A 24034-nucleotide genomic window follows, 5' to 3' on the forward strand; every position below is an offset into this window, starting at 1 on the left:
GGGCCCTGGCTCCAGAGGCGAGGGCAAAACTAAAAATCATGTCTCAACAGACAGCTCCACCCTCTCTCCCAAGTCCACTTGGCCTCGTGACAAAAAGTGAGGTCTAAAGCACATTCATCCAAGGCCTGGGTTTTTGGCTAAAACTCAAGACTCTTATAGGACAAACAAAAATGAAATCCAAAATGTTATCACCCCACCTTACAAAGTCAAATGGGTTTAAATGGGTGAACTGCACATGCCAAATAGTCCACATTTGCAATTTAATAGAGGACCCATGGAACTCTATGAAAATGTGACTTTTTTATTCTGAGAAAGGTCATTAGCTGAGATTTTAAATTCCAAAGTGATTTTTGATAAATTGGAGTGTGTGTTTGTGTGTGTGTGTGTGTGTCTGTGTAAGAGAGAGAGAGGGGGGCAGGGATGGGGGGGAGAGGGGAAGAGAGAGAGAGAGAGAGAGAGAGAGAGAGAGAGAGAGACTCTTTTTCCATACCAAATCAAGCACTCTGGGAGTGAAGGGCTCACTACTGGGAGGTGGGAGGGTTCAGAGACTCCACTGTGGGGGTCTGCTTGCCTGGCATGACTGCCACCCAACTCTGGGTAAGCCTCCTAATGCCCTTTATTCTCCTTTGCTGAAAGCTCCAGTTCTTAAGAACTCACTTTCCCCAACGCCCACACACTCTGACGCTCTGCACTCTCTCTCACGCTTTGGATGGGTGAGAGCTCACAGAGTGTCAAGTAATTTTTACCTCTTGCCGAGCTAGTGACAGGCTCAGTACAAATAGCTACATTGAGAAAGTACCTCCATGCCACAGATCCCACAGCCAGCACTGCAGCAAGACAGTCCAGGGCTATGAATACCACCATCTGATCCCAGTGGGCAGATTCGTGCTGAAATGGCAGGACCAGGCGTTCCAAGTGTGTTTTCCCTTTCGCTCCTTAATTAAAACCCTCTGCTCTAGCCAGTCGGCTGCATTCACCATCTCCTCCACACACTGAACCCGTTCTGGTCTCCAAGCCTTTGTTCAGGCTGCTTTCTGCCCTTACAGAATGTACTATTCCCTCTCTGCACAAAGGGTCTGATCTTGCCATCCAGATAAAGTCCTCCCTCACCCCACAATTCCCTCTCAAACACTGACAGAAGACATGGGGATGCCTCCTTCTCTCCAGGCCTCAGCCACTGTTTTTTGACTTCTTTTTCAGTGTTCTACTTTGGGGCTGCCTTACGCTGTTATAGTATTTAAATACACACTTCCTTCATTACTGAAGTGTCATTTGGCTTTGCATGTGGAGCAAGGGTTTTTTTTTTTAGACTTTTTTTTTTAGAGCAGTTTTAGGTTCACAGCAAAATTAAATAGCAAGTATACAGAGATTTCCCATATATTCCTTTCCCACAAACATGCACAGCCTCCACCATTATAAATGTGCCCCACCAGAGTGGTGCATTTGTTACAACTGATGGATCCACACTGACACATCATTATCATCCAGACTCCATAGTTCACATCAGGGTTCACACTTGGTATGGTACATTCTACGGGTTTGGACATATTTATCACGACATGTCTCCACCATTATAGCATCATACAGAATATTTTCATTGCCCTAATAATCCTCTGTGAGAGCAAGGTTTTCAAAAAATCTTGCAGGGCTGTGGGTTTCTTTCTTGAGGGATTGTGGGGTATCTATGAGTTCTATAACGGAAACATTTACTTTATGTTTTCCTTCAGGTGAGAGTCAAAAAAACATGCTAGGGATCACTGCTTGCTGCTGCCTTAAAACCATGTATGTCGGACTCCAGGCATGCTGGAGTGTCTTTGCTACAGTAGAGACAAACAGGGGGGAAGAGAACACGCCCAGAAACCATGAATATGTAATGATGGATTTGTACCACAGGAGGGTGGTTCTTGGAGCCATCATCCACACAGGGTCATGAAGGCAGCTGACCTAGGCAGAGCCTATACCAGGGAAGTCAGCCCGATAGTCACATTGTGAAGAGAACTTTAGTTTCAGTGAAGCATCACTTGTCACATGAAGTTAATGTGATTCATTCAAATGATATTATTTGGGGGTAAATTTGATTTGTAAACTTTGGGGGAGGGTTGTAAAATTATATAATAAGCTATAGCTCAAATATATTTAAAAAACCTCAGTGGCTTCTTATTGCCCTTTAAAACAGAGTCTCAGTCACTTAGTAGGCCAAAAAGACCACACGTTTTCTGACCCCTGATTAGCTTTTCAAGCTCATCTCTGTCAGTTTTTTTTTGTTGTTGTTGTTATTGTTGCAAACATGAAGACCTCTGTCCTGTTCTCACACAAGCCAAGTCAAGCTTTCTCCTGCTTCACAGACTTTAACACTTGCTTCCTCTGCCTTCCATCTTCACAAGGTAACTACTTCTCAAGATTCGTATCTATTCAAGTATCCCCTCCTCAGGGCAGACTGTCCTAGTCACTCACCCAAATAGTTCTCCCAAACCCCCATCATTCTCTAGATGTTTCCTTTTTTTTTTTTTTTTTTTTTTGGGCAACATTCATTACTATCTGATATTTATTATAACAATCAGCCCTCATTTTTCATGGATTGCATGGCTGCAAATTCTCATACTTTCTGAAATTTATTTGTAATCCCAAAATAAATATTTCTAGATCATTCATGAATAAGCGCAGAGTGGCAAAAATCTGAGTCCCCTGACGTTCCCGTTCCCAGCTGAGACAGAATCAGACTATACTCCTTTCTTGTTTCAGCTCTCATATTGTAAACACGTATCTTTTTTTGTAGTCTATTTGGTACCATGTTTTTTGCATTTTTTTTAATCTTGCTGTTAGAATGGCCTCAAGCATAGTGCTGAAGTGCTGTCTGGTGTTCCTAAGTGCCAGAAGGCTGTGATGTACCTCACTAGAAAAATACATGTGTTAAGTAAGCTCCCTTCAGGCATGAGCTATTAGCTAAGGATCCAATATCAATGAACCAACAACACATATTAAATCAAGTGTCTTTAAAGAGAAACACACATACAACAAGATCACGTACTCATAGATGGATGGAAATGTTGTAACCAGAAGCTTGTAGGAACCAAATCCAGTATCTCCTTCACAAGCACCGGCTTATTCAGTATTTGTCAATTTAGTGTTTGTGGTAACTTTATAGAATACAACTGTTGTGCATACCAAGAACTAACTGGTCGGGCACGGTGTCTCATGACTGTAATCCGAGTACTTTGAGAGGACAAGGCAGGTGGATCACCTGAGGTCAGGGATTCCAGACCAGCCTGACCAACATGGTAAAACCCTGACTCTATAAAAAAAAAAATATGTATATATATTAGCTGGGAGTGGTGGTGCACACCTGTAATCCCAGCTACTCAGGAGGCTGAGGCAGGAGAATCACTTGAACCCAGGAGGCGGCAGAGGTTGCAGTGAGCTGAGATTGTCCCACTGCACTCCAGCCTGGGTGACAGTGAGACTTGATCTCAAAAAAAAAAAAAAATTAATTGTATTTATTTCTTTTGGTTTCCACACTATTTCTTCCCACCAGAATAAACAGTGTGTGAAGTCAGGGGTTTTGTCTGCCCTTGTTGCTGTGATACTCCCAGTACCTGAAACATAGTAAGCTCTCAATAAATGGTTATGTATTGAATGAATAAGTATAAGGAATATGTAACTTGTTCTTTGCCTAGATGTATTTAAGTTACATTATAATGAAACTAACTTCAGGCAATACTAAAGGTGGACAAAAACATTTCTTTTTAAAGAAGTTCTATTGATTACACAAGTTTGAGTAGTAAGATGTAGGCTTGAACCTGTCGGCACCAGAGATAGTATCATGTTTCTATTCTTATCAAAGTTAAAAACACAAAGCATGAATTTAAAAACACATTAAGTTCCCCATGAATGCTGGTTTAATGAATAAATACTTGATAAAATCTAGCAAATCTAGTATTCTTCTGACTAGAAGGATAGAGGAGGTAATATTTGCCCTTACTTCATGGCAGAGTGTCCATTACATTTGCACTGTTATCCTTGCACGTTTTGCAAGGATAACATATTAGTCAGTATGTAAACACTGTATATTTGATTGGACGGAAGAGGAAAGATCAACGGAGTAGAAGAAAGGTGAGAAATGGAGAACGGAGGAGTCAGAGACATCAATAAGGAATGTACCGAGGTGTCTTTGTAGGTCCGTGGAGGTCAGTTGTGTTTCAGTCACTAGGGTGTCCAAATAAGGATGGAAATAAATTCACAATAAATATAAAACCTCAGAGATTATCCTGTCCTATAATCGTTTCCAGAAATATGACTGCTAGGAGCTTAACTTAATTGATATGTAATTGGTCAATAAGACAATCAGTCTATATGACATATTAATCATTTACTACCCTGACTGAAAGCTATGGAGAGTACAGAATAGATGTAAAATATGATCACTGACCTCAAGAAGCTATAGCTCAGTGGAAAAGAGGGAAGCAATTAGCACATAAATACAATGAAACATTTGCATTATATTCAGGTATTGAATTTTCTGATGTTGATTCAAATTACTACGATAATCATTTTCTGACTATAGGAGTATTGCATTATTTAGCCAGAAAAAATCTGGTAGGTTATTTAAGCATCTGAATCCACTACTAAATGGCATCTAAAAATAGGTGGACAGTTAAAAACATTAAACAATTTTATTTAACAGACCAATTGCTAACTGACCCAATTACAATTAACATCAGATGGGAAAATATGGGACTACAGGGATCTCTAAATAACTCCTTTCTAGACATTCTTTTTCTTTAACTTCTACTGTGAAAACTGGAATCTTCATTAGGACTCAGAAAAGGCCCTGTTTCAAGGATTCTGACTTGCACAGACTGAGTATGCCCATTTCCAGAAATTCAAATACTTTCCTCATTCTCCTCAACCTCTCATCTCTCAGGTTCTAGTCAAAACCCAGAAACTTCAAGGGGTTCAAGTTAAGGCCACTTTGTTTAACAAGTTCTTTAATTCTCCCTGGAGTTCCTACATTCAGGAGCATCACACGCTTCTCCAGCAACGTTACCTGCCCCTGGATTTTTATGTGTCTAGTTAGACACCTGTCTAAAAGTGTGAAGAACTATGAAATACAGGTGGAGGTGTTTGAAATGATTAAGAAAGCAAGTAGTGCAATTATCAGTTAGTTTCCAGAGTTATGTTTTCAAGAATACTATTCTGGCAGTATGCTTGGGTAAAAACCAATCCCATATTTAGGTCACTCTGAGAATCTTCACATGCCATATATGCAGCTTATTCGAGAAGAATAAATTTAAAACAACCTCCTTGTTAAAGATGCTTGTTGACTTTAACTTTCTGCATATACATACACACACACACACACACACACACACACTATATAGTAAATATACTATATGCATATACTATATGGGTATACTAAATCACGGAACTCTTGTCTTTGAGAAATGACTGTTAGAGTTCCACAGAATACAAACACTACTGTGCATTGTAGTATAAGAAAACGCCATAATGAAAGGTATATTTTAGGTAGATTATCTAAGAGGATTATGTAGGAAGAATGAGCATGGGGAGATGCTTTTACACTGTTGGTGGGAGTGTACCTTAGTTCAACCATGGTGGAAGATAGTGTGGCAATTCCTCAATGATCTAGAACCTGGGTCAAATCCCAGTAACTGGGTCAAATGGTATTTCTGGTTCTAGATCCTTGGTGTATATCCCATTACTGGGTATATATATATATATATCCTGATATATATTACCTCAGAGAAATTGGTAATAGTTTTGTCACAGACTTGATAAATAAGATATAGTCTTTCTCTGCTGTTAAGGAACTATTTTCCTAATAAATAGACTTTCTAAGGTGCAGCTGGAGGAGGTGATCCTTAGAGAAAAGCACGACCACTTTAATTTATTACAGATCGAGATAAACATAAAACACTGTAAAGAAAAGAAATAATATCACACACAGGCACACTCTCATAGACACAAACACACTTCATTATGATGGTCCATGGATTACTACATTAAAAAAATGATCCTCATAGCAGAAGAAAGCAAAACTCAGCTCATTGGCCTTTGTTAAAGGAGGGTGATTGAAGAAAAGAAAATCAAACCAAACAGGGATAAATTAAATTCCATAGGTGGGTGGAAGCCGAGTATCTCGTGCATAACCCTCCCGGATTGGTGACCCATCAAATCCCTTAATGTAGCTGGGTCTGGCAGAGAGGTAAAGGGGAACTCTGGTTTAAAAGTTGAGTTTTTAATCCTTAAGGAAGGTCCTAAGTGAGAAGGAAGCTGACAGATTATAAGAGACCTCCTCTTACTTTTGTCTTGGGCTTAGTTCAAGTCAGTGAACCAGGGGACAGGAGAGAAAGCTATTTTACTCTATCGCCAATTCCACAACATTCCTTTCCAGAAACTTCCACAGATCTGGTGCATTTTCAGTAATAAACACTGAGGCCTGGCTCCCTAGAATTTATGGGAGGGCTAGTTATTTCACTCAGGAAAGAAAGAGCAGAGTTCTTTTCTTAGTAATTTCAATATTTCTTTGATGGTATCTATGTATGTTTTTAACTTGTTTCACAATTTAGTGCATACTTACACTCTTTTTTTAAAATATAGAATATTGCTTTATTTATCTTTATCCTGTATCTAATATATGTTAGTTTGCTAGTATTACACACAATATGGAATGAATAGAATTTGCCCATTAGAAGTTATTACTATTTTATCAATGTGGAACAAAAACTATTGGAAGATTATTCTCATTCTTCTGGTAATTTGTAAAGAATAAATATAATAAGAATTTTGTAGTGGAAAAAGAAATACAATTAATTTTTGAAAAATCTTTTTTTTATATACTTTAAGTTCTGGGATACATGTGCAGAACATGCAGATTTGTTACATAGGTATACACGTGCCATGGTGGTTTGCTGCACCCATCAACCCATCATCTACATTAGGCATTTCTCCTAATGTTATCCCTCCCCTAGACCCCCACCCCCTGACAGGCCTTGGTGTGTGGTGTTCCCCTCCCTGTGACCATATTTAATAAATGGTGTTGGGAAAACTGGCTAGCTATATGCAGAAAAACGAAACTGGACCCCTTCCTTACACCTTATACAAAAATCAACTCAAGATGGATTAAAGATTTAAATGTAATACCTAAAACTATAAAAACCCTAGAAGAAAATTTATGCAATATTTCAGGACATAGGCATGGGCAAAGACTTCATGACTAAAACACCAAAAACAATTACAACAAAAGCCAAAATTGACAAACAGCATCTAATTAAACTAAAGAGCTTCTGCACTACAAAAGAAACTATCATCAGAGTGAACAGGCAACCTACAGAATGGGAGAAAAATTTTGCAATCTGTCCACCTGATAAAGGGCTAATACCCATAATCTTAAAGGAACTTAAACAAATTTGCAAGAAAAAAACAAGCAACCCCATCAAAAAGTGGGCAAAGGATATGAACAGAGACTTCTGAAAAGAAGATATTTATGTGGCCAACAAACATGTGGAAAAAAAGCTCATCATCACTGGTCATTAAAGAAATGCAAATCAAAACCACAGTGACATACCACATGCCAGTTAGAATAACGATCATAAAAAAGTTAGGAAACAGATGCTGGAGAGGATGTGGAGAAATAGGAATGCTTTTACACTGTTGGTGGGAGTGTACATTAGTTCAACCATTGTGGAAGATAGTGTGGCAATTCCTCAACGATCTAGAACCTGGGTCAAATCCCAGTAACTGGGTCAAATGGTATTTCTGGTTCTAGATCCTTGGTGTATATCCCATTACTGGGTATATATATATATATATATATCCTGATATATATCCCATTACTGGGTATATACCCAAAAGATTATAAATCATTCTACTATAAGACACATGTACACATATGTTTATTGCAGCACTCTTCAAGATAGCAAAGACTTGGAGGCAACCCAAATGCCCATCAATGATGGACTGGATAAAGAAAATGTGGCACATATACACCATGGAATACTATGCATCCATAAAAAAGGATGAGTTCATGTCCTTTGCAGGGACACGGATGAAGCTGGAAACAATCATTCTCAGCAAAGTAACACAGGAACAGCAAAGGAAACACTGCATGTCCTCACTCATAAGCAGGAGTTGAACAATGAGAACATATGGTCACAGGATGGGAAACATCACACACCAGGGCCTGTTGGAGGGTTGGGGGCTAGGGGAGGGACAGCATTAGGAGAAATGCCTAATGTAGATGATGGGTTGATGGGTGCAGCAAACCACCATGGCACAAGTACACCTAAGTATCAAACATGCACACTCTGCATATGTATCCCAGAACTTAAAGTATAATAATAAAAAAGACTTTTTTCAAAAATTAATTGTATTTATTTTTCCACTATAAAATTCTTATTATATTTATTCTTTACAAATTACCAGAAGAATGAGAATAATCTTCCAATAGTTTTTGTCCCACGTTGATAAAGTAGTAATTACTTCTGATGGGCAAACTCTACTCATTCCATATTGTGTGTAATACTAGCAAACTAATATATTAGACACAGGATAAAGACGAACAAACCAATACCCTATTCTAAAAAAAAGGGTAAGTATGCACTAAATTGTGAAGCAATTAAAGAAATACATAGATATCCTAAAGGAAATATTGAAATATACTAAGGAAAAATGCTTACACATACTTTCCTTAGATCTAAGATAAATGAAAGCACCTCTGTCTTGTTGTCTTGCCACATTTAAATCCCTTTTGAGGAGTCACAACCTTGGGAGAGTAGGTGTGAAAAGACTAACGGGGCTTGGAGTGAGGATTACAAGTACTAGTAACAGGAGTTTGTTGGAACCAAGAAGGACAAGGAAGGGACTATAGGAGTGACTATAGGAGTGTTGCATTATTTAGCCAGAAAAAAATGTAGTAGGTTATTTAAGCATCTGAATCCACTACTAAATGGCATCTAAGAATAGATGGACAGTTAAAAACATTAAACGATTTTATTTAACATCACACACCAGGGCCTGTCGGGGGGTGGGGGTCTAGGGGAGGGATAGCGTTAGGAGAAATGTCTAATGTAGATGATGGGTTGATGGGTGCAGCAAACCACCATGGCACGTGTATACCTATGTAACAGTATGACTAGTGAATAGGGGAGGGATAGCATTAGGAGAAATGTCTAATGTAGATGATGGGTTGATGGGTGCAGCAAATCACCACGGCACGTGTATACCTATGTAACAAACCTGCATGTTCTGCACATGTATCCCAGAACTTAAAGTATATAAAAAAAAGATTTTTCAAAAATTAATCATTTCTCTTTTTCCACTACAAAATTCTTATTATATTTATTCTTTACAAATTACCAGAAGAATGAGAATAATCTTCCAATAGTTTTTGTTCCACGTTGATAAAGTAGTAATAACTTCTAATGGGCAAATTCTATTCATTCCATATTGTGTGTAATACTAGCAAACTAACATATATTAGATACAGGATAAAGATAAATAAAGTAATATTCTATATTCTAAAAAAAGAGTGTAAGTATGCACTAAATTGTGAAACAAGTTAAAAACATATGTAGTTATCATCAAAGAAATATTGAAATTACCAAGAAAAAAACTCTGTTCTTTCTTTCCTGAGTGAAATAACTAGCCCTCCCATAAATTCTAGGGAGCCAGGTCTCAGTGTTTATTACTGAAAATGCACCAGATCTGTGGAAGTTTCTGGAAAGGAATGTTGTGGAATTGGCGATAGAGTGAAATAGCTCTCTCTCCTGTCCCCTGGTTCACTGACTTGAACTAAGCCCAAGACAAAAGTAAGAGGAGGTCTCTTATAATCTGTCAGCTTCCTTCTCACTTAGGACCTTCCTTAAGGATTAAAAACTCAACTTTTAAACCAGAGTTCCCCTTTACCTCTCTGCCAGACCCAGCTACATTAAGGGATTTGATGGGTCACCAATCCAGGAGGGTTATGCACGAGATACTCGGCTTCCACCCACCTATGGAATTTAATTTATCCCTGTTTGGTTTGATTTTCTTTTCTTCAATCACCTTCCTTTAACAAAGGCCAATGGGCTGAGTTTTGCTTTCTTCTGCTATGAGGGTCATTTTTTTAATGTAGCAATCCATGAACCATCATAATGAAGTGTGTTTGTGTCTATGAGAGTGTGCCTGTGTGTGATATTATTTCTTTTCTTTACAGTGTTTTATGTTTATCTCGATCTGTAATAAATTAAAGTGGTCATGCTTTTCTCTAAGGATCACCTCCTCCAGCTGCACCTTAGAAAGTCTATTTATTAGGAAAATAGTTCCTTAACAGCAGAGAAAGACTATATCTTATTTATCAAGTCTGTGACAAAACTATAACCAATTTCTCTGAGGTAGGTCTCTTCCCATGCTCATTCTTCCTACATAATCCTCTTAGATAATCTACCTAAAATATACCTTTCATTATGGCGTTTTCTTATACTACAATGCACAGTAGTGTTTGTATTCTGTGGAACTCTAACAGTCATTTCTCAAAGACAAGAGTTCTGTGATTTACTATACCTATATAGTATATGCATATAGTATATTTACAATATAGTGTGTGTGTGTGTGTGTGTGTATATGCAGAAAGTTAAAGTCAACAAGCATCTTTAACAAGGAGGTCGTTTTAAATTTATTCTTCTCGAATGAGTTGCATATATGGCATGTGAAGATTCTCAGAGTGACCTAAATATGGGATTGGTTTTTACCCAAGCATACTGACAGAATAGTCAGTTTTAAAATTTGTCCCTCAAATTTAAAAACAACTATAAGCTGATAAAAAGAAAAGCTAAATTGAAGATCTAATAAGGACGCCAGTAAACATAAAGCTAGCCGCAAGGCCAGATGAGATGATTCTGCAGTGATCCATTCCACATGAGGTCGTGTGGCAGCGTATTTACAGAAATACACTGAAAATTATGTGACATCAGTGGTATAATGCCAGTCACATGTGATTATTCAGTTAAATGCAGCTACAATTATTATTATGACTATTGTAATCATAATTGGGCTTCATCTGAAAACTTAGATGTAGTGAATTTGGAGAGGCAGTCTCATGAAGGATTGCAGAAGTAAATCCTCTGGTCAATCAAGTTGCTATCACTTTATAAGGTGGAATTGTGGGAGTGTGCATTCACAATCCAATCAACTAATGTGGAGATAAGAGGGATGCATAGGATGTATCCAAGGGTTACTCTGGAACACAAATACTGCTGGTAATTTGATAGAGCAGTCATCAGAGGTAGAACATTACGCTATCACTGTTGTTCAGAATACTGAGGGGAAGGTGAGATGTCCTTACTGCCCAGCCTCACTCTACATGACATCAGGCAAGAGGTGACGTGGTCCCACTTGAACGTAAGCTGTCACCTTTGTCATCTTCAGAAGAAAGTCTATACTCCATCGCATAGCATCACAAGGCTGCCTTTTTGCCCTTTGTCATTTGATCCCACTTTGTCCCCAGAGCTGTCCTTTCATTATTTTCTTCCAGTCACCTTGTACCCACTGCTCCAGCCTCACTAAAGCACTTTAGCATCCAAATAAGAACAGTAACAATTACCATAATATTTAACAGTAATATTAGTAATTATTATTATTGCTACTTCTTTAATATTCTTACTCTATGCTTAGCTAACATCTTTATGACTACTCACTCGTTTAGTCTTCACAAGAAACATATGAAATAGGTATTTTAATCCCCATTTTAGAGATGACTAAACAGCAGCACAAAGAGGTTAAGTAACTTTTCTAAATTCCCACAGCTAGAGTACCAACTACCTCACGTGTCTACTCTGTTCATTCTGCTTGAATGCCCCTTCCTTTCTCCCTTTACCTAACTAAACCTCCTTCAAACTTCTGCTTTTTTCAATATTATAGTTTCGTAAATATTTCCTAGTAGGATTTTTAAAGCTTAACCTCAGTTTTCTAACTATTATATTTCTAAATTATGGCTATGAATTTTACTGCTCAAAATCACTGCTAACTAAATATTTGCTATAGTATGCCTTCAATGTATATCTTTTTAAAAACCAGTATTTATTTGTTCATGTTATTAACTCAGTGATTTACTCAGTGCCTACCAGGTCCCAAGCACTATGCCAGGTAATGAGACACAGACAAAAAACACAGGGACCTACTCTCAAGGAGCTCACAGTCTTACAGGGATGGGATGGCAATTCTATCCCAGCTGCATACTCACTGTGATTCAAGAGATAAAAGTTTTTTTTAATCATTGTATTATTTATAATATAGTGATACTTAACATTTATTGTAATAAATAATCATTTTAATGAAGATATTTGAAAAGTAACAACTAATGTTCTTCCTTAGGAAAAATTGTTTCTTGTCTCTTTTATTCATAACAAATTCAAATTATCATTCTTTTCTCGTAGCTAACAGGGAAAACAATCAGCTAAGACAGTCATCTTATATTCTAACCCCAGCAGAGGATGTAAAAGTGAAATAGATAATATTTATTGATTTCACAGTAGTTGCTTGAAAATGGAAGATTATCTTTCTAATTTGTCCAAAGTCATAAATCTCCAGTCACTTAGAAAATTTCATTCTCAGAGTCACTGTTAAAAGATTAGAGGACCGAGATGCATGTTAACAGCTAGGAAAGATTATATAATGTCAAGATATATTCGGGGCAAGTCAGTGATTTCCATCAATCAAATGTGTATCGTGAAAGGTTCTTGGATGACAGCACCCAGGGTGGTGTCCAAGATCCACACCAAATTCAAACACACAGGTTAAGTTAAGCCATTTACCTGATCAGTTGACATAATGGAATTGAATTTTAGGACCCAAAAGTCGAGTGCAAAAAGAATTTAAAGATAGATTCAGTACAAGTAGAAGAAACATATGCCCTTTGAAGTCTAAAGAAAGGGACTGACCTGGCAAATACATGAACAGTATCAGGAACCTAAATCCTTCTGAAGCTGTACCAGGACCAAAATAAATATTAACCCAACATTTAATTGGAAGCCACTGAAACTTTCCAAACTGGATGCATTGATAAAAAATCCAAAGACTCAGAATTTGTCTAGCCACTAAGCTAAACTGCAGTACAGGAAAAAAAATTATCCCAAACCTCAGCAAACAGACAAGCTGAGTGGAATAATGAATGTCTTAATCCAGCCAAGAGTACATACTTCATTTCTGAGCATCAACTCCAGCATGTTTTGATGGATGGGAAATTTAATGTGCTAAGATACAGTAAAAGGTAAGAGTTGGTACTCAACGGAATTTATTCAGGCAATGCATTTTTAATACTTTTTCAAGGATCACAAAGGAGAGACTAAAATATGGAGTTTTTTTTTTTTTTTTTTTAACTATACTCTAAAGGCAGCCTCATTGAAAGGATGTTCCAAGGGACTAATCAACATTATCAAAGCAGTAAAGTTATCAAAGTAAATGAAAATGGCAAAATGACCCCTGGAAAAGGCAAGAAAGCAGGTCAGGGCACCTTTTGAAAAAGCAGGTCTAGTGGTAATCATGGGGATAAATACAGACTGTAGAGGGAGAAACTGCAGTTTGGTAGAAAAAGTCACAAGATAAACAGAATGGGAAAGGGTATTGTTTGGGACCTTAACACTCCCAAAATATTCACTATCAAGTTTGTCCTTTAGCTGGTCCCACTTCAAAAACTCAACCTGTTCAATCTTCAAGCAAAGTTTAAATAAAACCACATAATATTCATAGAAATATTAATTATTCAAATCACAAAGAGAACTGACAATGATTCCATTTTTTCTAAATACGCTTTTTCATTTAACTGCCATATTTCTAAGATCCTGTGTAGAGAAGTTTCATTTTCAATTTAGATCTTTAAAATCATCGCTTCTCTCTTTCAGTATGTTAAGTGCTATTGTCTCTCTGGCAATCATTTGGCTATGCAAAGTGAATTCATATGGACTTTCTATAGGCTTCAGGATGAGATTCATTTTGCTCAGTGAGCTAATTCCAGTATGACATTCTCCCTAGAATACAGAATTTCTTTTTAATATTTTATTATTGTGTTAGAAATGTGAATTCTTGGGCAGTAGAGTGTACAAAATGTATATTTCTGTTGCCAAATTTTCTTGTTGTCTGATTGTTTGCTTTTGACCTTTTTTTTGGTTATCTTTTTGAGCTATCCTTTTTTTTTTTTGACAGTCTCTCTCTGTTGCCCAGGCTGGAGTGCAGTGGCACAATCTCGGCCCACTGCAACCTGCGTCTTCCAGATTCAAGTGATTCTCCTGCCTCAGTCTCTCGAGAAGCTGGAATGACAGGCGTGAGCCACCACACTTGGCTAATTTTTTGCATTTTTATAGAGACGGGGTTTCACCATGTTAGCTAGGCTGGTGAGCTCCTGAGCTCAGACTCCTGAACTCAAGTGATCTGCCCACTTCAGCCTTGGAAAGTGCTGGGATTAACAGGTGTGAGCCACCTCACCCCGCCACTATACTATATTTTTATCAATAAAGTATTATATTGCAGCCCTTTAAAAAATTTGATTTCATACTATTTCATAGTGTTGTTTCTTAGCACCAATTCTTTCTATGATTTGGAGGATACTTCCTTATGTTATTTAATTTACAAGCTGAAGTATGAGGGTATCACTAATCCAATTAAGACTCTATCATAAAATTCTCTGACTTGTTTAAATGACAAATATGGGTCCAAGTTACCCAATAAGTTTAAAGTAAAGATTACGAAGGTAACCATTATCGTCAGAAGGGACTAAAAAAATTACCCATCTCACATCTTTGTCCCCTCTACACTTCTCTGAAAATTATCATTGTCAATAAGATAGAAAAAGGCCAAAAAACTCATTCTATTTTCAATATTTTCAAGACAGCATTTTTCATTTTTTTTTACTTCGACTCTTTTATTAAGATAAAGAAGGTCATTTTCAACCATAGTCCTGCAAAAGGGATTAGTAATTTTAAGAGATGTGACTGCTTTCTTGAAATTTTATGCTCATTGAGATTAAGAAGAGGAGAAAGCCACTAGCCCACATGCCAAGTTTCAAGCTTAACTGTCCAGAACACAACCAAGGGTTAGAATTAATTTGGGGTTTCAAAACATTCACAGTACAAACCTCTGGACAGAAGAAATAGCATATTCATTACATGAGGAAACCTAGTTGGGGGTGGGACAATAATTTTCATTCTCCCATCTGAACCCTAAACCAGACCCCCAGTTCTCTAACACAAACCTGGGAGAAAGAAGGGATTGCCTCAAAATAACTGAACTGCCCCACCAGCTCTGTAGGATGGGAAGTTTGAAATAGAACTTTGCAGTGGTTTAGAGCATGACTCTTTATATTTTAGCAACATCTGGATTACCTGGAAGCCTTCTAAAACACAGATTGTTAGCCCCCCATCCCCAGAGTTTTTGACATAGAAGGTCTGGAGTGGGGCCCAGAGAGTTTGCATCCCTAGTAAGCCCCAGGTAATGCTGTTGCTGCTGATCTGAGGCCACATGTTGAGAACACTAGCTTGGAAGAATTGTAAAGAAGTGCATCCCTCAAACCTGGACCTGTTGATCTGCTCCAGTAATGGCGGGGACAGACAGTGGAGAGCTTTGAATGTCAGATTCAGGAGATTTCTGTAAGAGACTCAACAACAGAAATTTTACACAATTTTTGGCACCCTTCTTTCACCTCATAAAATTTAAATTAGATATCACCTATGAAATACATCTGTGATATTTAGCCCTAGCCAGTCCTCAAATCTGTGCAGTTCAGACATCCTCTGTAGTCAGGGCCCTGTCTCATCTCTTATAGGACCTGGTCTAATCCTCCTTCCTTTCCTTACCACATCCCAGTTCCCATCACTGTTAACAGATAACTGCCTCTGACTCCATCAAGGAAATGGGGACCTTCTCTTCTTCCCTCCTTCCTCCTCCACTTCCATGTGGCTAAATCTACTTGTAAGCATTTTTTCAGTCTTACCAGTATCCTGCCTCTTCTCCCTATCCTAAACCTGACATGGTCACTTGAAATCATCTTCCTCTATTTTTTTTTAATTTAATTTTATTCCAATAGTGTTTGGAGTACAAGTTACTTTTTGTTACATGGATGAATTATATAGTGGTGAATTCTGTTCCTCCATTTTTTAAACCGCATACCTTCCATTGGCTCCTCTTCAGGCCACAAATATACTCAGGTCTCTCAGAGAGTATAATAATAAAATCCTTCCTTGGCCTGGCTTTCCCTGCTAGTCGTCTCTCTATCCCTTCTGTTCACTGCCTCATGTCTGAAACACTGGTCTATATTTTTTGTGTCTACTGTCTTCCTTTTTCACCCTGCAACCACTCACAATCTGTCTCCAGTGCTCCCCTAAAACTGTTCTCACTGAGGTCCATGTGACCCTCTTCTTACCTTGCCATCTGTATATTTCTTGACATCTCTGGTGTTTAACAGCCTTATCACATTCTTTAATGAACATACTGTCCTCACACCTCAGCACCTGCAGCATCAGCAGCTCCAAGATTGCATTCATAGCCTCTTCAGTTCATGTTCTATTATAATTTTCACCTTTGGAATAAATGACTGATCACTGTCAAATCTATATTTCTAACTTATCCTTTGCCCCTGAGCTTCATTGTTTCTGTCATCTGAATATTTGTGTCCCTCCAAAATTCATATGTTGAAATTGATCCCCACTGTATTAAAAGGTGGGAACTTTAGGAGGTGATTAGGTCATGAGGGCTCCACCCTCGTGAATGGGATTAGTACTCTTATAAAAGAGGCTTGAAGGAGTCTGTTTGCCCCTTCTTCCACGTGAGGATGTAAGAAGAAAGCACTATCTATGAGGCAGCGAGCGCTCACCAGACATCAAATCTACTGGCGCCTTACATACCAGCCTCTAGATCTGTAAGCAATAAAGATCGTTGTTCATAAGTTACCCACTCTAAGGTATTTTGTTATAGAACCCCGCATGGACTAAGACAAGTATCTTCAATCACCTCGTGGGAATTTCCAGGCACTTCTGTCTGAGCATGCCCCGACCGCTGACTTCCTACCTCTAACCCAAGCCTGTCCGTCCTGACTCAGTCTCTGGCACCACCATTCTTCACTCAGATGCTTATGGCAGAAATATCAGAATCATCATTGACTTTCTTCTCAAATCAGGTCCGCTGGTCACTGCATCTGGTTGATTTTATTTCTCAGATTTGTGTTCTCCTCTACAAGCTCACTGCCTAAATTCTGGCTCACACCTGAACGACCAAACTAGACTTACAACTGGGCTTCTTGTCTCCAGGGTTGGTGTGGAAAAGAACACAGTTTTTGGGGTCACCCAAATATGAATTTGAATCCCAGTTTCTCCACTTATTCACTAAGCACATCAGCAAGTTATTTAAGCTCTCTTGTGCCTATTTCCTCTTACATAAAATGGAATACTAACATCTACTCACAGGCTTATTGTGAGCATTTAATGAACTAATGTATTTCAAATATTTAGCACAATGCCTGGTACACAGTATGACCTCAATAATTGTTGATCTTGGCTTCCCACACAAATTCATCTTCCATAGTATTCCAAAGCAAACTCCTTAAAATAAAATTTTGATTAATTCCCTCCTAAAATGACTTTTCATCACCTAGAAAATAAAAATAAATCAACACAATCAAGTATAGACCTATCTTTCCAGCCTCCAGCCTGATTCCCTAAATGGATCCCTACCTTCCAGCCATTTGGATGAAAATGGCTGCTTGGACATTTGTTGACTCAGCTGCCTGGAATGCAGCCTGGATCTCTGTTTGCCAGGTAAACCACTCCAACAAAGTTTCTGCTTCAATGTGGTCTTCCTGACAGTGGTTAATGATGAAACTTGGTGTGGCAGGGGGTGCTGTGGGGGTAGAGAGAGGGCAATGCAGTGTGTGTGTGTGTGTGTGTCTGTCTGTCTGTGTGTGTGTGTGTGTGTGTTTCCCGAGATGGAGTCTCACTCTGTCACCCAGGCTAGAGTACAATGGCGTGGTCTCGGCTCACTGCAACCTCCCCAAAAGGGTTCAAGTGATTCTCCTGCCTCAGTCTCCTGAGTAGCTGGGATTACAGGGGCCCACCACCACGCCTGGGTAATTTTTGTATTTTTAGTAGAGATGGGATTTCACTATGTTGCCCAGGCTGGTCTCGAACTCCTGACCTCGTGATCAGCCGGCTCCCTTCATGCTAACCTCATTGTGCTAGAATTTGTAACGATTAGCATCCTCTTTTGAATCCTTGGCCTTTTTATTCCATCTCCCCTTCCCATTCCGGGTGAGGTCTTATGGCATTTTCTTGAAATCTCTATTAGTACTTATTTCACCTGAACAAATCACTCACTGCTCTCTCCTTTCCCAATGTTTCTACAACTCCCCTGCCCCACGGTTTTGCCTCCAACCTCAGCCTTCTCATGGGAAGATATCTCTCCCGCCTGCCTCATTGGAATCCTAGCTCTGCCCTAAGCTCACCACCTTCCTGCCATCTCCTCAGGTAGAAGCTGTTCATTATCACATATTCTATTTCAAGATAGTGAGAGGGTCAGCTTCTTACTTGCTCTCCAGGGCTATTTTGCCCTCCAGTAAAATGTCCTATTTATTTTAAGCTCAGGCCAGCTGGCTGTATCATCCTCTACCTCTTTTGATCTCTCCTCCTAATTCACTGAGGACTTTGGTACTGTGATCCCTGTTTCCTTTTCCATCCCAGTCTAGCTGTTTTCTGGCCCACTCCAAAGCCCACAGCACACCAGCATCTTGACCTTTTATTTCTGTGACTTCCTCATTTGCAGTGAATTCCACCCTCACTAGACTTCAGCTATACACATGACCACATCGTTGACTTATTTTTTTAAATCACTTGGGACTGTTTCAGTTGTGAAATGCTAAATCCAAGCAACCCACTTTCTAACAGTAATCTCTTATGTTACTAATTTTCTTATTCAAACACTTCTTGCATCCTTGTTCTTTGATCTTATAGGGGCATCCAATCCCTTGCTCCCTTTACTTTCTCCTGTCTGTTTTTATTTCCTTTCTGCCCCAGCTTAGAATCCTTAGCCTATAACATCAGAAGCTTTCTCATCCACATCTCCCAATTCCTTGCTCTATTTTCCCTCCATCACACTCTGGTTAAGGCTCCTGGCACACATCCATCTAACTGTGCCCCTCATTCACGCCCATATTTCCACTACCACACTTTCTTGGAGGAAATCAGTCCTGAAGATTGAAGTTGCTAAAACATTCTGGTTTCTGACCACGACTGGACCCTCCACACTGCCTAGAGTCCATCTCTGATTCCCCAGTCAGCTCTCCCTATTCTCTTCTGTGATCAGCTGAAATCTGCTCCCTTCAGTAGCTCCACTTCCCACTCAGCAGAGTATTTAACCTACTAGAGGATTAAGGGAATAGCCATCAAAGCAGAGTTTGCTCTGCTTTCCTTCACTAAATCTACACATGGACACACACATGATCCCATCCTTTCCTGCTCTTCTATTACAACAGAAGAGATGTCGCTGCTCAGATTTAAAATTCACTTCCCTGCCCATGCTATGGATTTATTCATGGCAACATTTTCACGGCCCTTTCTCTACCTCACACTTACAGATTTTCTACTCTCCTTCACTGGCTCTTCCATGACAGCAACATCCTTGAGCTCTCTATAATCTCAAGAAAAAAAAAAAAAAAAGGAAAGAAAACATCTAGATTTTTTTTAGTGCTTTCCTGCTTTCCCCTCATTCTTTAATGCGTAGTAATTTGCCATGGATTTTAGTGGCTTCTGAGTTGCTAAATACAATGAACATCTTCCAGTCCTGATGTTCCTGCTCTGAAGTATTTGCCATTATTATTAATTCTCTTTTCTGAGTTTTAAAGGATTTTTTATTATAGAAAATTTTAAACATATTCAGAGATAGAGAGACTAATATCAATCACCCAGCTTCAATAATTAGCAAAACATGACCAATGTTAGTTACCTACATTCACGAGCTCTCCCATTTCAGTTACCTACATTCACAAGCTGTCTCTTTCCCAAATGCTTATTTTGAAGCAAATCACTGATATTATTTAATTTCTTCTGTATTTCAATATGCACCCCTAAAAGGTAACACCACTTAAAGTGATCATAAAAATTACTAAAAATAGTAATTCATAAATATTATGAAATACACAGTTAGCATTTGCATTTCCCTGGTAGTCCTCTGAAGTTTTTCACTTGGTTGCTTGTTTGAATCAAGATCTATGTAAGATCCATATTTTAAGATTCACTGAAATGTCTCAAGTTTTGTTTTGTTCTGTTTTTTTTTTAAATATATTGTTTCCGCTTCCAATTTGCCCTTGATGAAAAATTTTGGTTTTATTGCAGAAACTAAGTCAGTTGTCCTGTAGATATGCCAGCGATCTGGGTTTGGCTGTTTGCATCCCTGTGGTGTTATTTAATATTTTGCATCTGTATCTTCTAAATTCAGAGATCTGGAGGATTGATAAGATTCAGATTGGATTTTGGTGGTAAGCCTACTTCAAAGGTGGTATTGTATATTTCCATAATTATGAAAAAGGTGGTTTCTATTTTTACAATATTATCAGCAATAATCATTGCCTAGATTATAGTGTTTGCAGAATGGTGATTTTCAATTTCTTTCTTTCTTTTCTTTTCTTTCTTTCTTTCTTCTTTTGTTCTTTCTTTGAGTCTTGGTGATTTTCAATTTCTTTCTTTCTCTTTCTTTCTTTGACTGAGTCTTGGTGATTTTCCATTTATTTCTCTCTCTCTTTCTCTCTCTGTCTTTCTTTCTTTGAGTCTCGCTTTGTTGCCAGGTTGGAGTGCAGTGGTGCAATCTCAGCTCACTGCAACCTCCGACCCCCTGGTTCAAGCAGTTCTCCTGCCTCAGCCTCCCAAGTAGCTGGGGTTACAGAAACGTACCACCACCACCACCAAGCCCAGCTAATTTTTGTATTTTTAGTAGAGACGAGGTTTCACCATGTTGGTCACAACGGTCTCGATCTCCTAACCCCATGATCTTCCTGCCTCAGCCTCCCAAAGTGATGGGATTACAGGCGTAAGCCACCATGCCCAGCCCATTTCTTATTCCTATATTAGCTGGAATTCTGTAAAGAAAAAGGGCCCCTCATCGACAATTTAGTAACCTTGAAATACAATTAATATAGAAAAGACAGACTTAATGTTTGATTCTTTCATTTACTCAGTGGTTTTCAAAATAATGAGTTTATCGAGTATTCTCCATAGGTGGCCAATGAGATCTTTTATTAGTTTGTTTTCTTCAGTGTCGTTATGAACTCATCAATCTATTACCCTTATTGACGTTCTCTGGGCCAACAGAAGCTTACTCAACTTGGCTTCCAAGTCCTTTGACAAAAACTTTGTAGTGCTGGTACAATCTTTGCTTGTTGTTGTAATAAAATAATTCAGTTTATTTTATGCATTTCCTGCTCCACACCTAGAATCAGTAATTTCTTCCGGGATCCCTGTTTTCCTTGAGTGGAACTCGTGTTTGGGGAGCACATTCTAGGCACCAGGAATGTCATTGCTATTGAATTGGTCACTATTCCTAGATCTTTTTGGTGGACAGAGCAGTGAATATGTTTCTTTTATATTGAAAAATAATACATGCCATGAGTTCTTATGATACTTCCAACTCAGATTCAGGATTACTACAGAATTGTTACTTAACTGCATGTATCTTTATTTCCTTTCAACCAAGCTGATAATCTCAGTTCTCAATGACTGAGTAATTTAAATTAAATTACTATTGGTAATTTAACTTATGTTATGATACAAATACAATGGTATCAAGATAATCGTAACAAATATGACAAGCAGCAATATGAGTACTGGAAGTAGATTTTTTTTTTCTTTTTTATAGTTTAAAAAAAATCCTTAAAATATATCCCTTTAGGAACACATAACAAACATACAGGGTTTTAAGATCACTTCAAATCATTCCTTAATGTAAGATTTTACTACCAACTTGAACCATATTAAGGTTGATTCATGTTACTTTAAATTTTTTAGGAATCAGTTTTTAAATTTATTTTCTTTTCTTTTATAACTATGTACAATATTTATATGGTTCCAAAATCAAATGTAAAAATAAGGTATATTCAAAGAAGTCTAGCCACTATTTTTTTATTTTAGCTTCCCATCTTGCTATAGGTAACTTTTTTGTTTATCCTTTCAACTTTGAAGTATATATTAATATAATTATAAACAATGATAATATACTCTGAACTTCTCTCCACTTTGCTTTACTTATTTAAAAACGTATCTTGGGATCACTCCATAATAGTACATAGAAGTCTTCTTCATTTTCTCTTATACCTGAATAATATTACTCCTTTGGGTGAGGTAACATACTTTTGATTCACATAGCACTCTATTGATTGAGATTTTTGAGTTGTATTCATTCTTTTGCTATTCAAGTATCCTTTCAATGAATGTCATTGTGCATATGTCTTCTTTCTTATTTTTGCCGGTATATCTTTGGCATAGATTTCTAGAAGTGGAAATTGTTCTGTTAAAACGTATTATTTTTAGATAATGCTAAATCCTCTTCCATAGTGTTGTGCCATTTTGCATTTCCAATGGCAATATATGAGAACAGCTGGTTTCTTTTGGCCTCATCACAGAGTATGTTGCAAAACTTAGATTTTTGTCAATCTGATTGTTTAAAATAGGTTTCTCAACTTGGTTTTGATTTTAATTTCCCTTATAAATGAGGTTGTATATCGTTTCATATAGTTCAAAGCAAATTCTGTCCTCTAGACATGCTTTTTTCCATTAACACCCATGAAGCTGCAAAGAAAATTCTAATTTGTCTTCTATTTCCTGGGTTACTTTTTCATCTCCCTTTTCTAGTTCAATTTCTCCTGTTTATGTCTAAAGTATTCCTCTTCCTCCGGATTGCATGTTAGTGTTTCTTTTAAAATCTACTCCTGAGCCAGGTGTGGTGGCTCATACCTGTAATCTCAGCACTTTGAGAGGCCAAAGCAGGCAGATTATTTGAGGTCAGGAGTTTGAGACTAAACTGGTCAACATGGCAAAACTGTCTCTACAAAAATACAAAAATTAGCCAGGTATGGTGGTGTGTGCTGTGTAATCCCTGCTCCTAGGGAGGTTGAGGTAGGAGAATCACTTGAACCTGGGAGGCAGAGGCTGCAGTGAGCCAAGATAGTGCCACTGCACTCCAGCCTGGGCGACAGAGTGAGACTCTGTCACAAACAAACAACAAACTATACATCTACATATATCTATATCGATATAGATATATATCTCCACTCATTTGTGAAGATCACGGCTATTCCAGTGTATACATGCTGCTTGGAGGTCTCTCTCTTCTTCTGACTCACATATCAAACTGCCTAATGGAGATCTTGAAATGCCCCTCTCAGGCACCTTTAGCTCAACATGTGGAAAGCTTTTCCCCAGCATGTCCTTCCCCTGCTGCTCTCCAGTACAGGAATGCTACAGCTCACCAGCTGCCCAGGTCATAAACCTGGGTTCTCTGCTGATGACTCCCTTTCCTGTCTTCCTTCTATCAAATCAATTACCAATTTCTGTGGCTTTTATCTGTTAAACGGTTCTCAAATCCATTTACTTCTCTCCATCTCAGACTACTGGTTTAAGTCACTGTCATTTCTTTCTTACATTACTGTGCCTTCCTTTCAGGTGGTCTCTGCTTTTCTTCTTGCTCTCAAGCATGGCAAAAGTTACCTTTTTAATTTAATTTAATTGTAAGACAGAGTCTGGCTCTGTTGCCCAGGCTGTAATGCAGTGGCTTGATCTCAGCTCACTGCAACCTCCACCTCCCAGGTTCAAGCAATTCTCCTGTCTCAGCCTCCAGAGTAGCTGGGACTACAGGTGTGTGTCACCATACTCGGCTAATTTTTGTAAATTTAGTAGAGATGGGGTTTCACCATGTTGGTCAGGCTGGTCTCAAACTGACCTCAAGCAATCCACCTGCCTCGGCCTCCCAACGTGCTGACATTGCAGGTGTGAGCCACTGCGCCCAGCCAGAA

General features: G+C 38.4%; 1 protein-coding gene across 5 annotated transcripts in view; it reads right to left on the reverse strand.

Annotated features, from left to right (window-relative positions):
- DYNC1I1 (dynein cytoplasmic 1 intermediate chain 1) overlaps positions 1 to 24034 on the reverse strand; it is a 315600-nt gene that overhangs the window by 35970 nt on the left and 255596 nt on the right. The window lies entirely within an intron of this gene.

This window comes from Aotus nancymaae, unplaced genomic scaffold (genome assembly GCF_030222135.1).
Source record: "Aotus nancymaae isolate 86718 unplaced genomic scaffold, 86718_ANA_hifiasm-v0.15.2.pri h1tg000025l, whole genome shotgun sequence".
In the NCBI taxonomy this organism is placed as follows: domain Eukaryota; kingdom Metazoa; phylum Chordata; class Mammalia; order Primates; family Aotidae; genus Aotus; species Aotus nancymaae.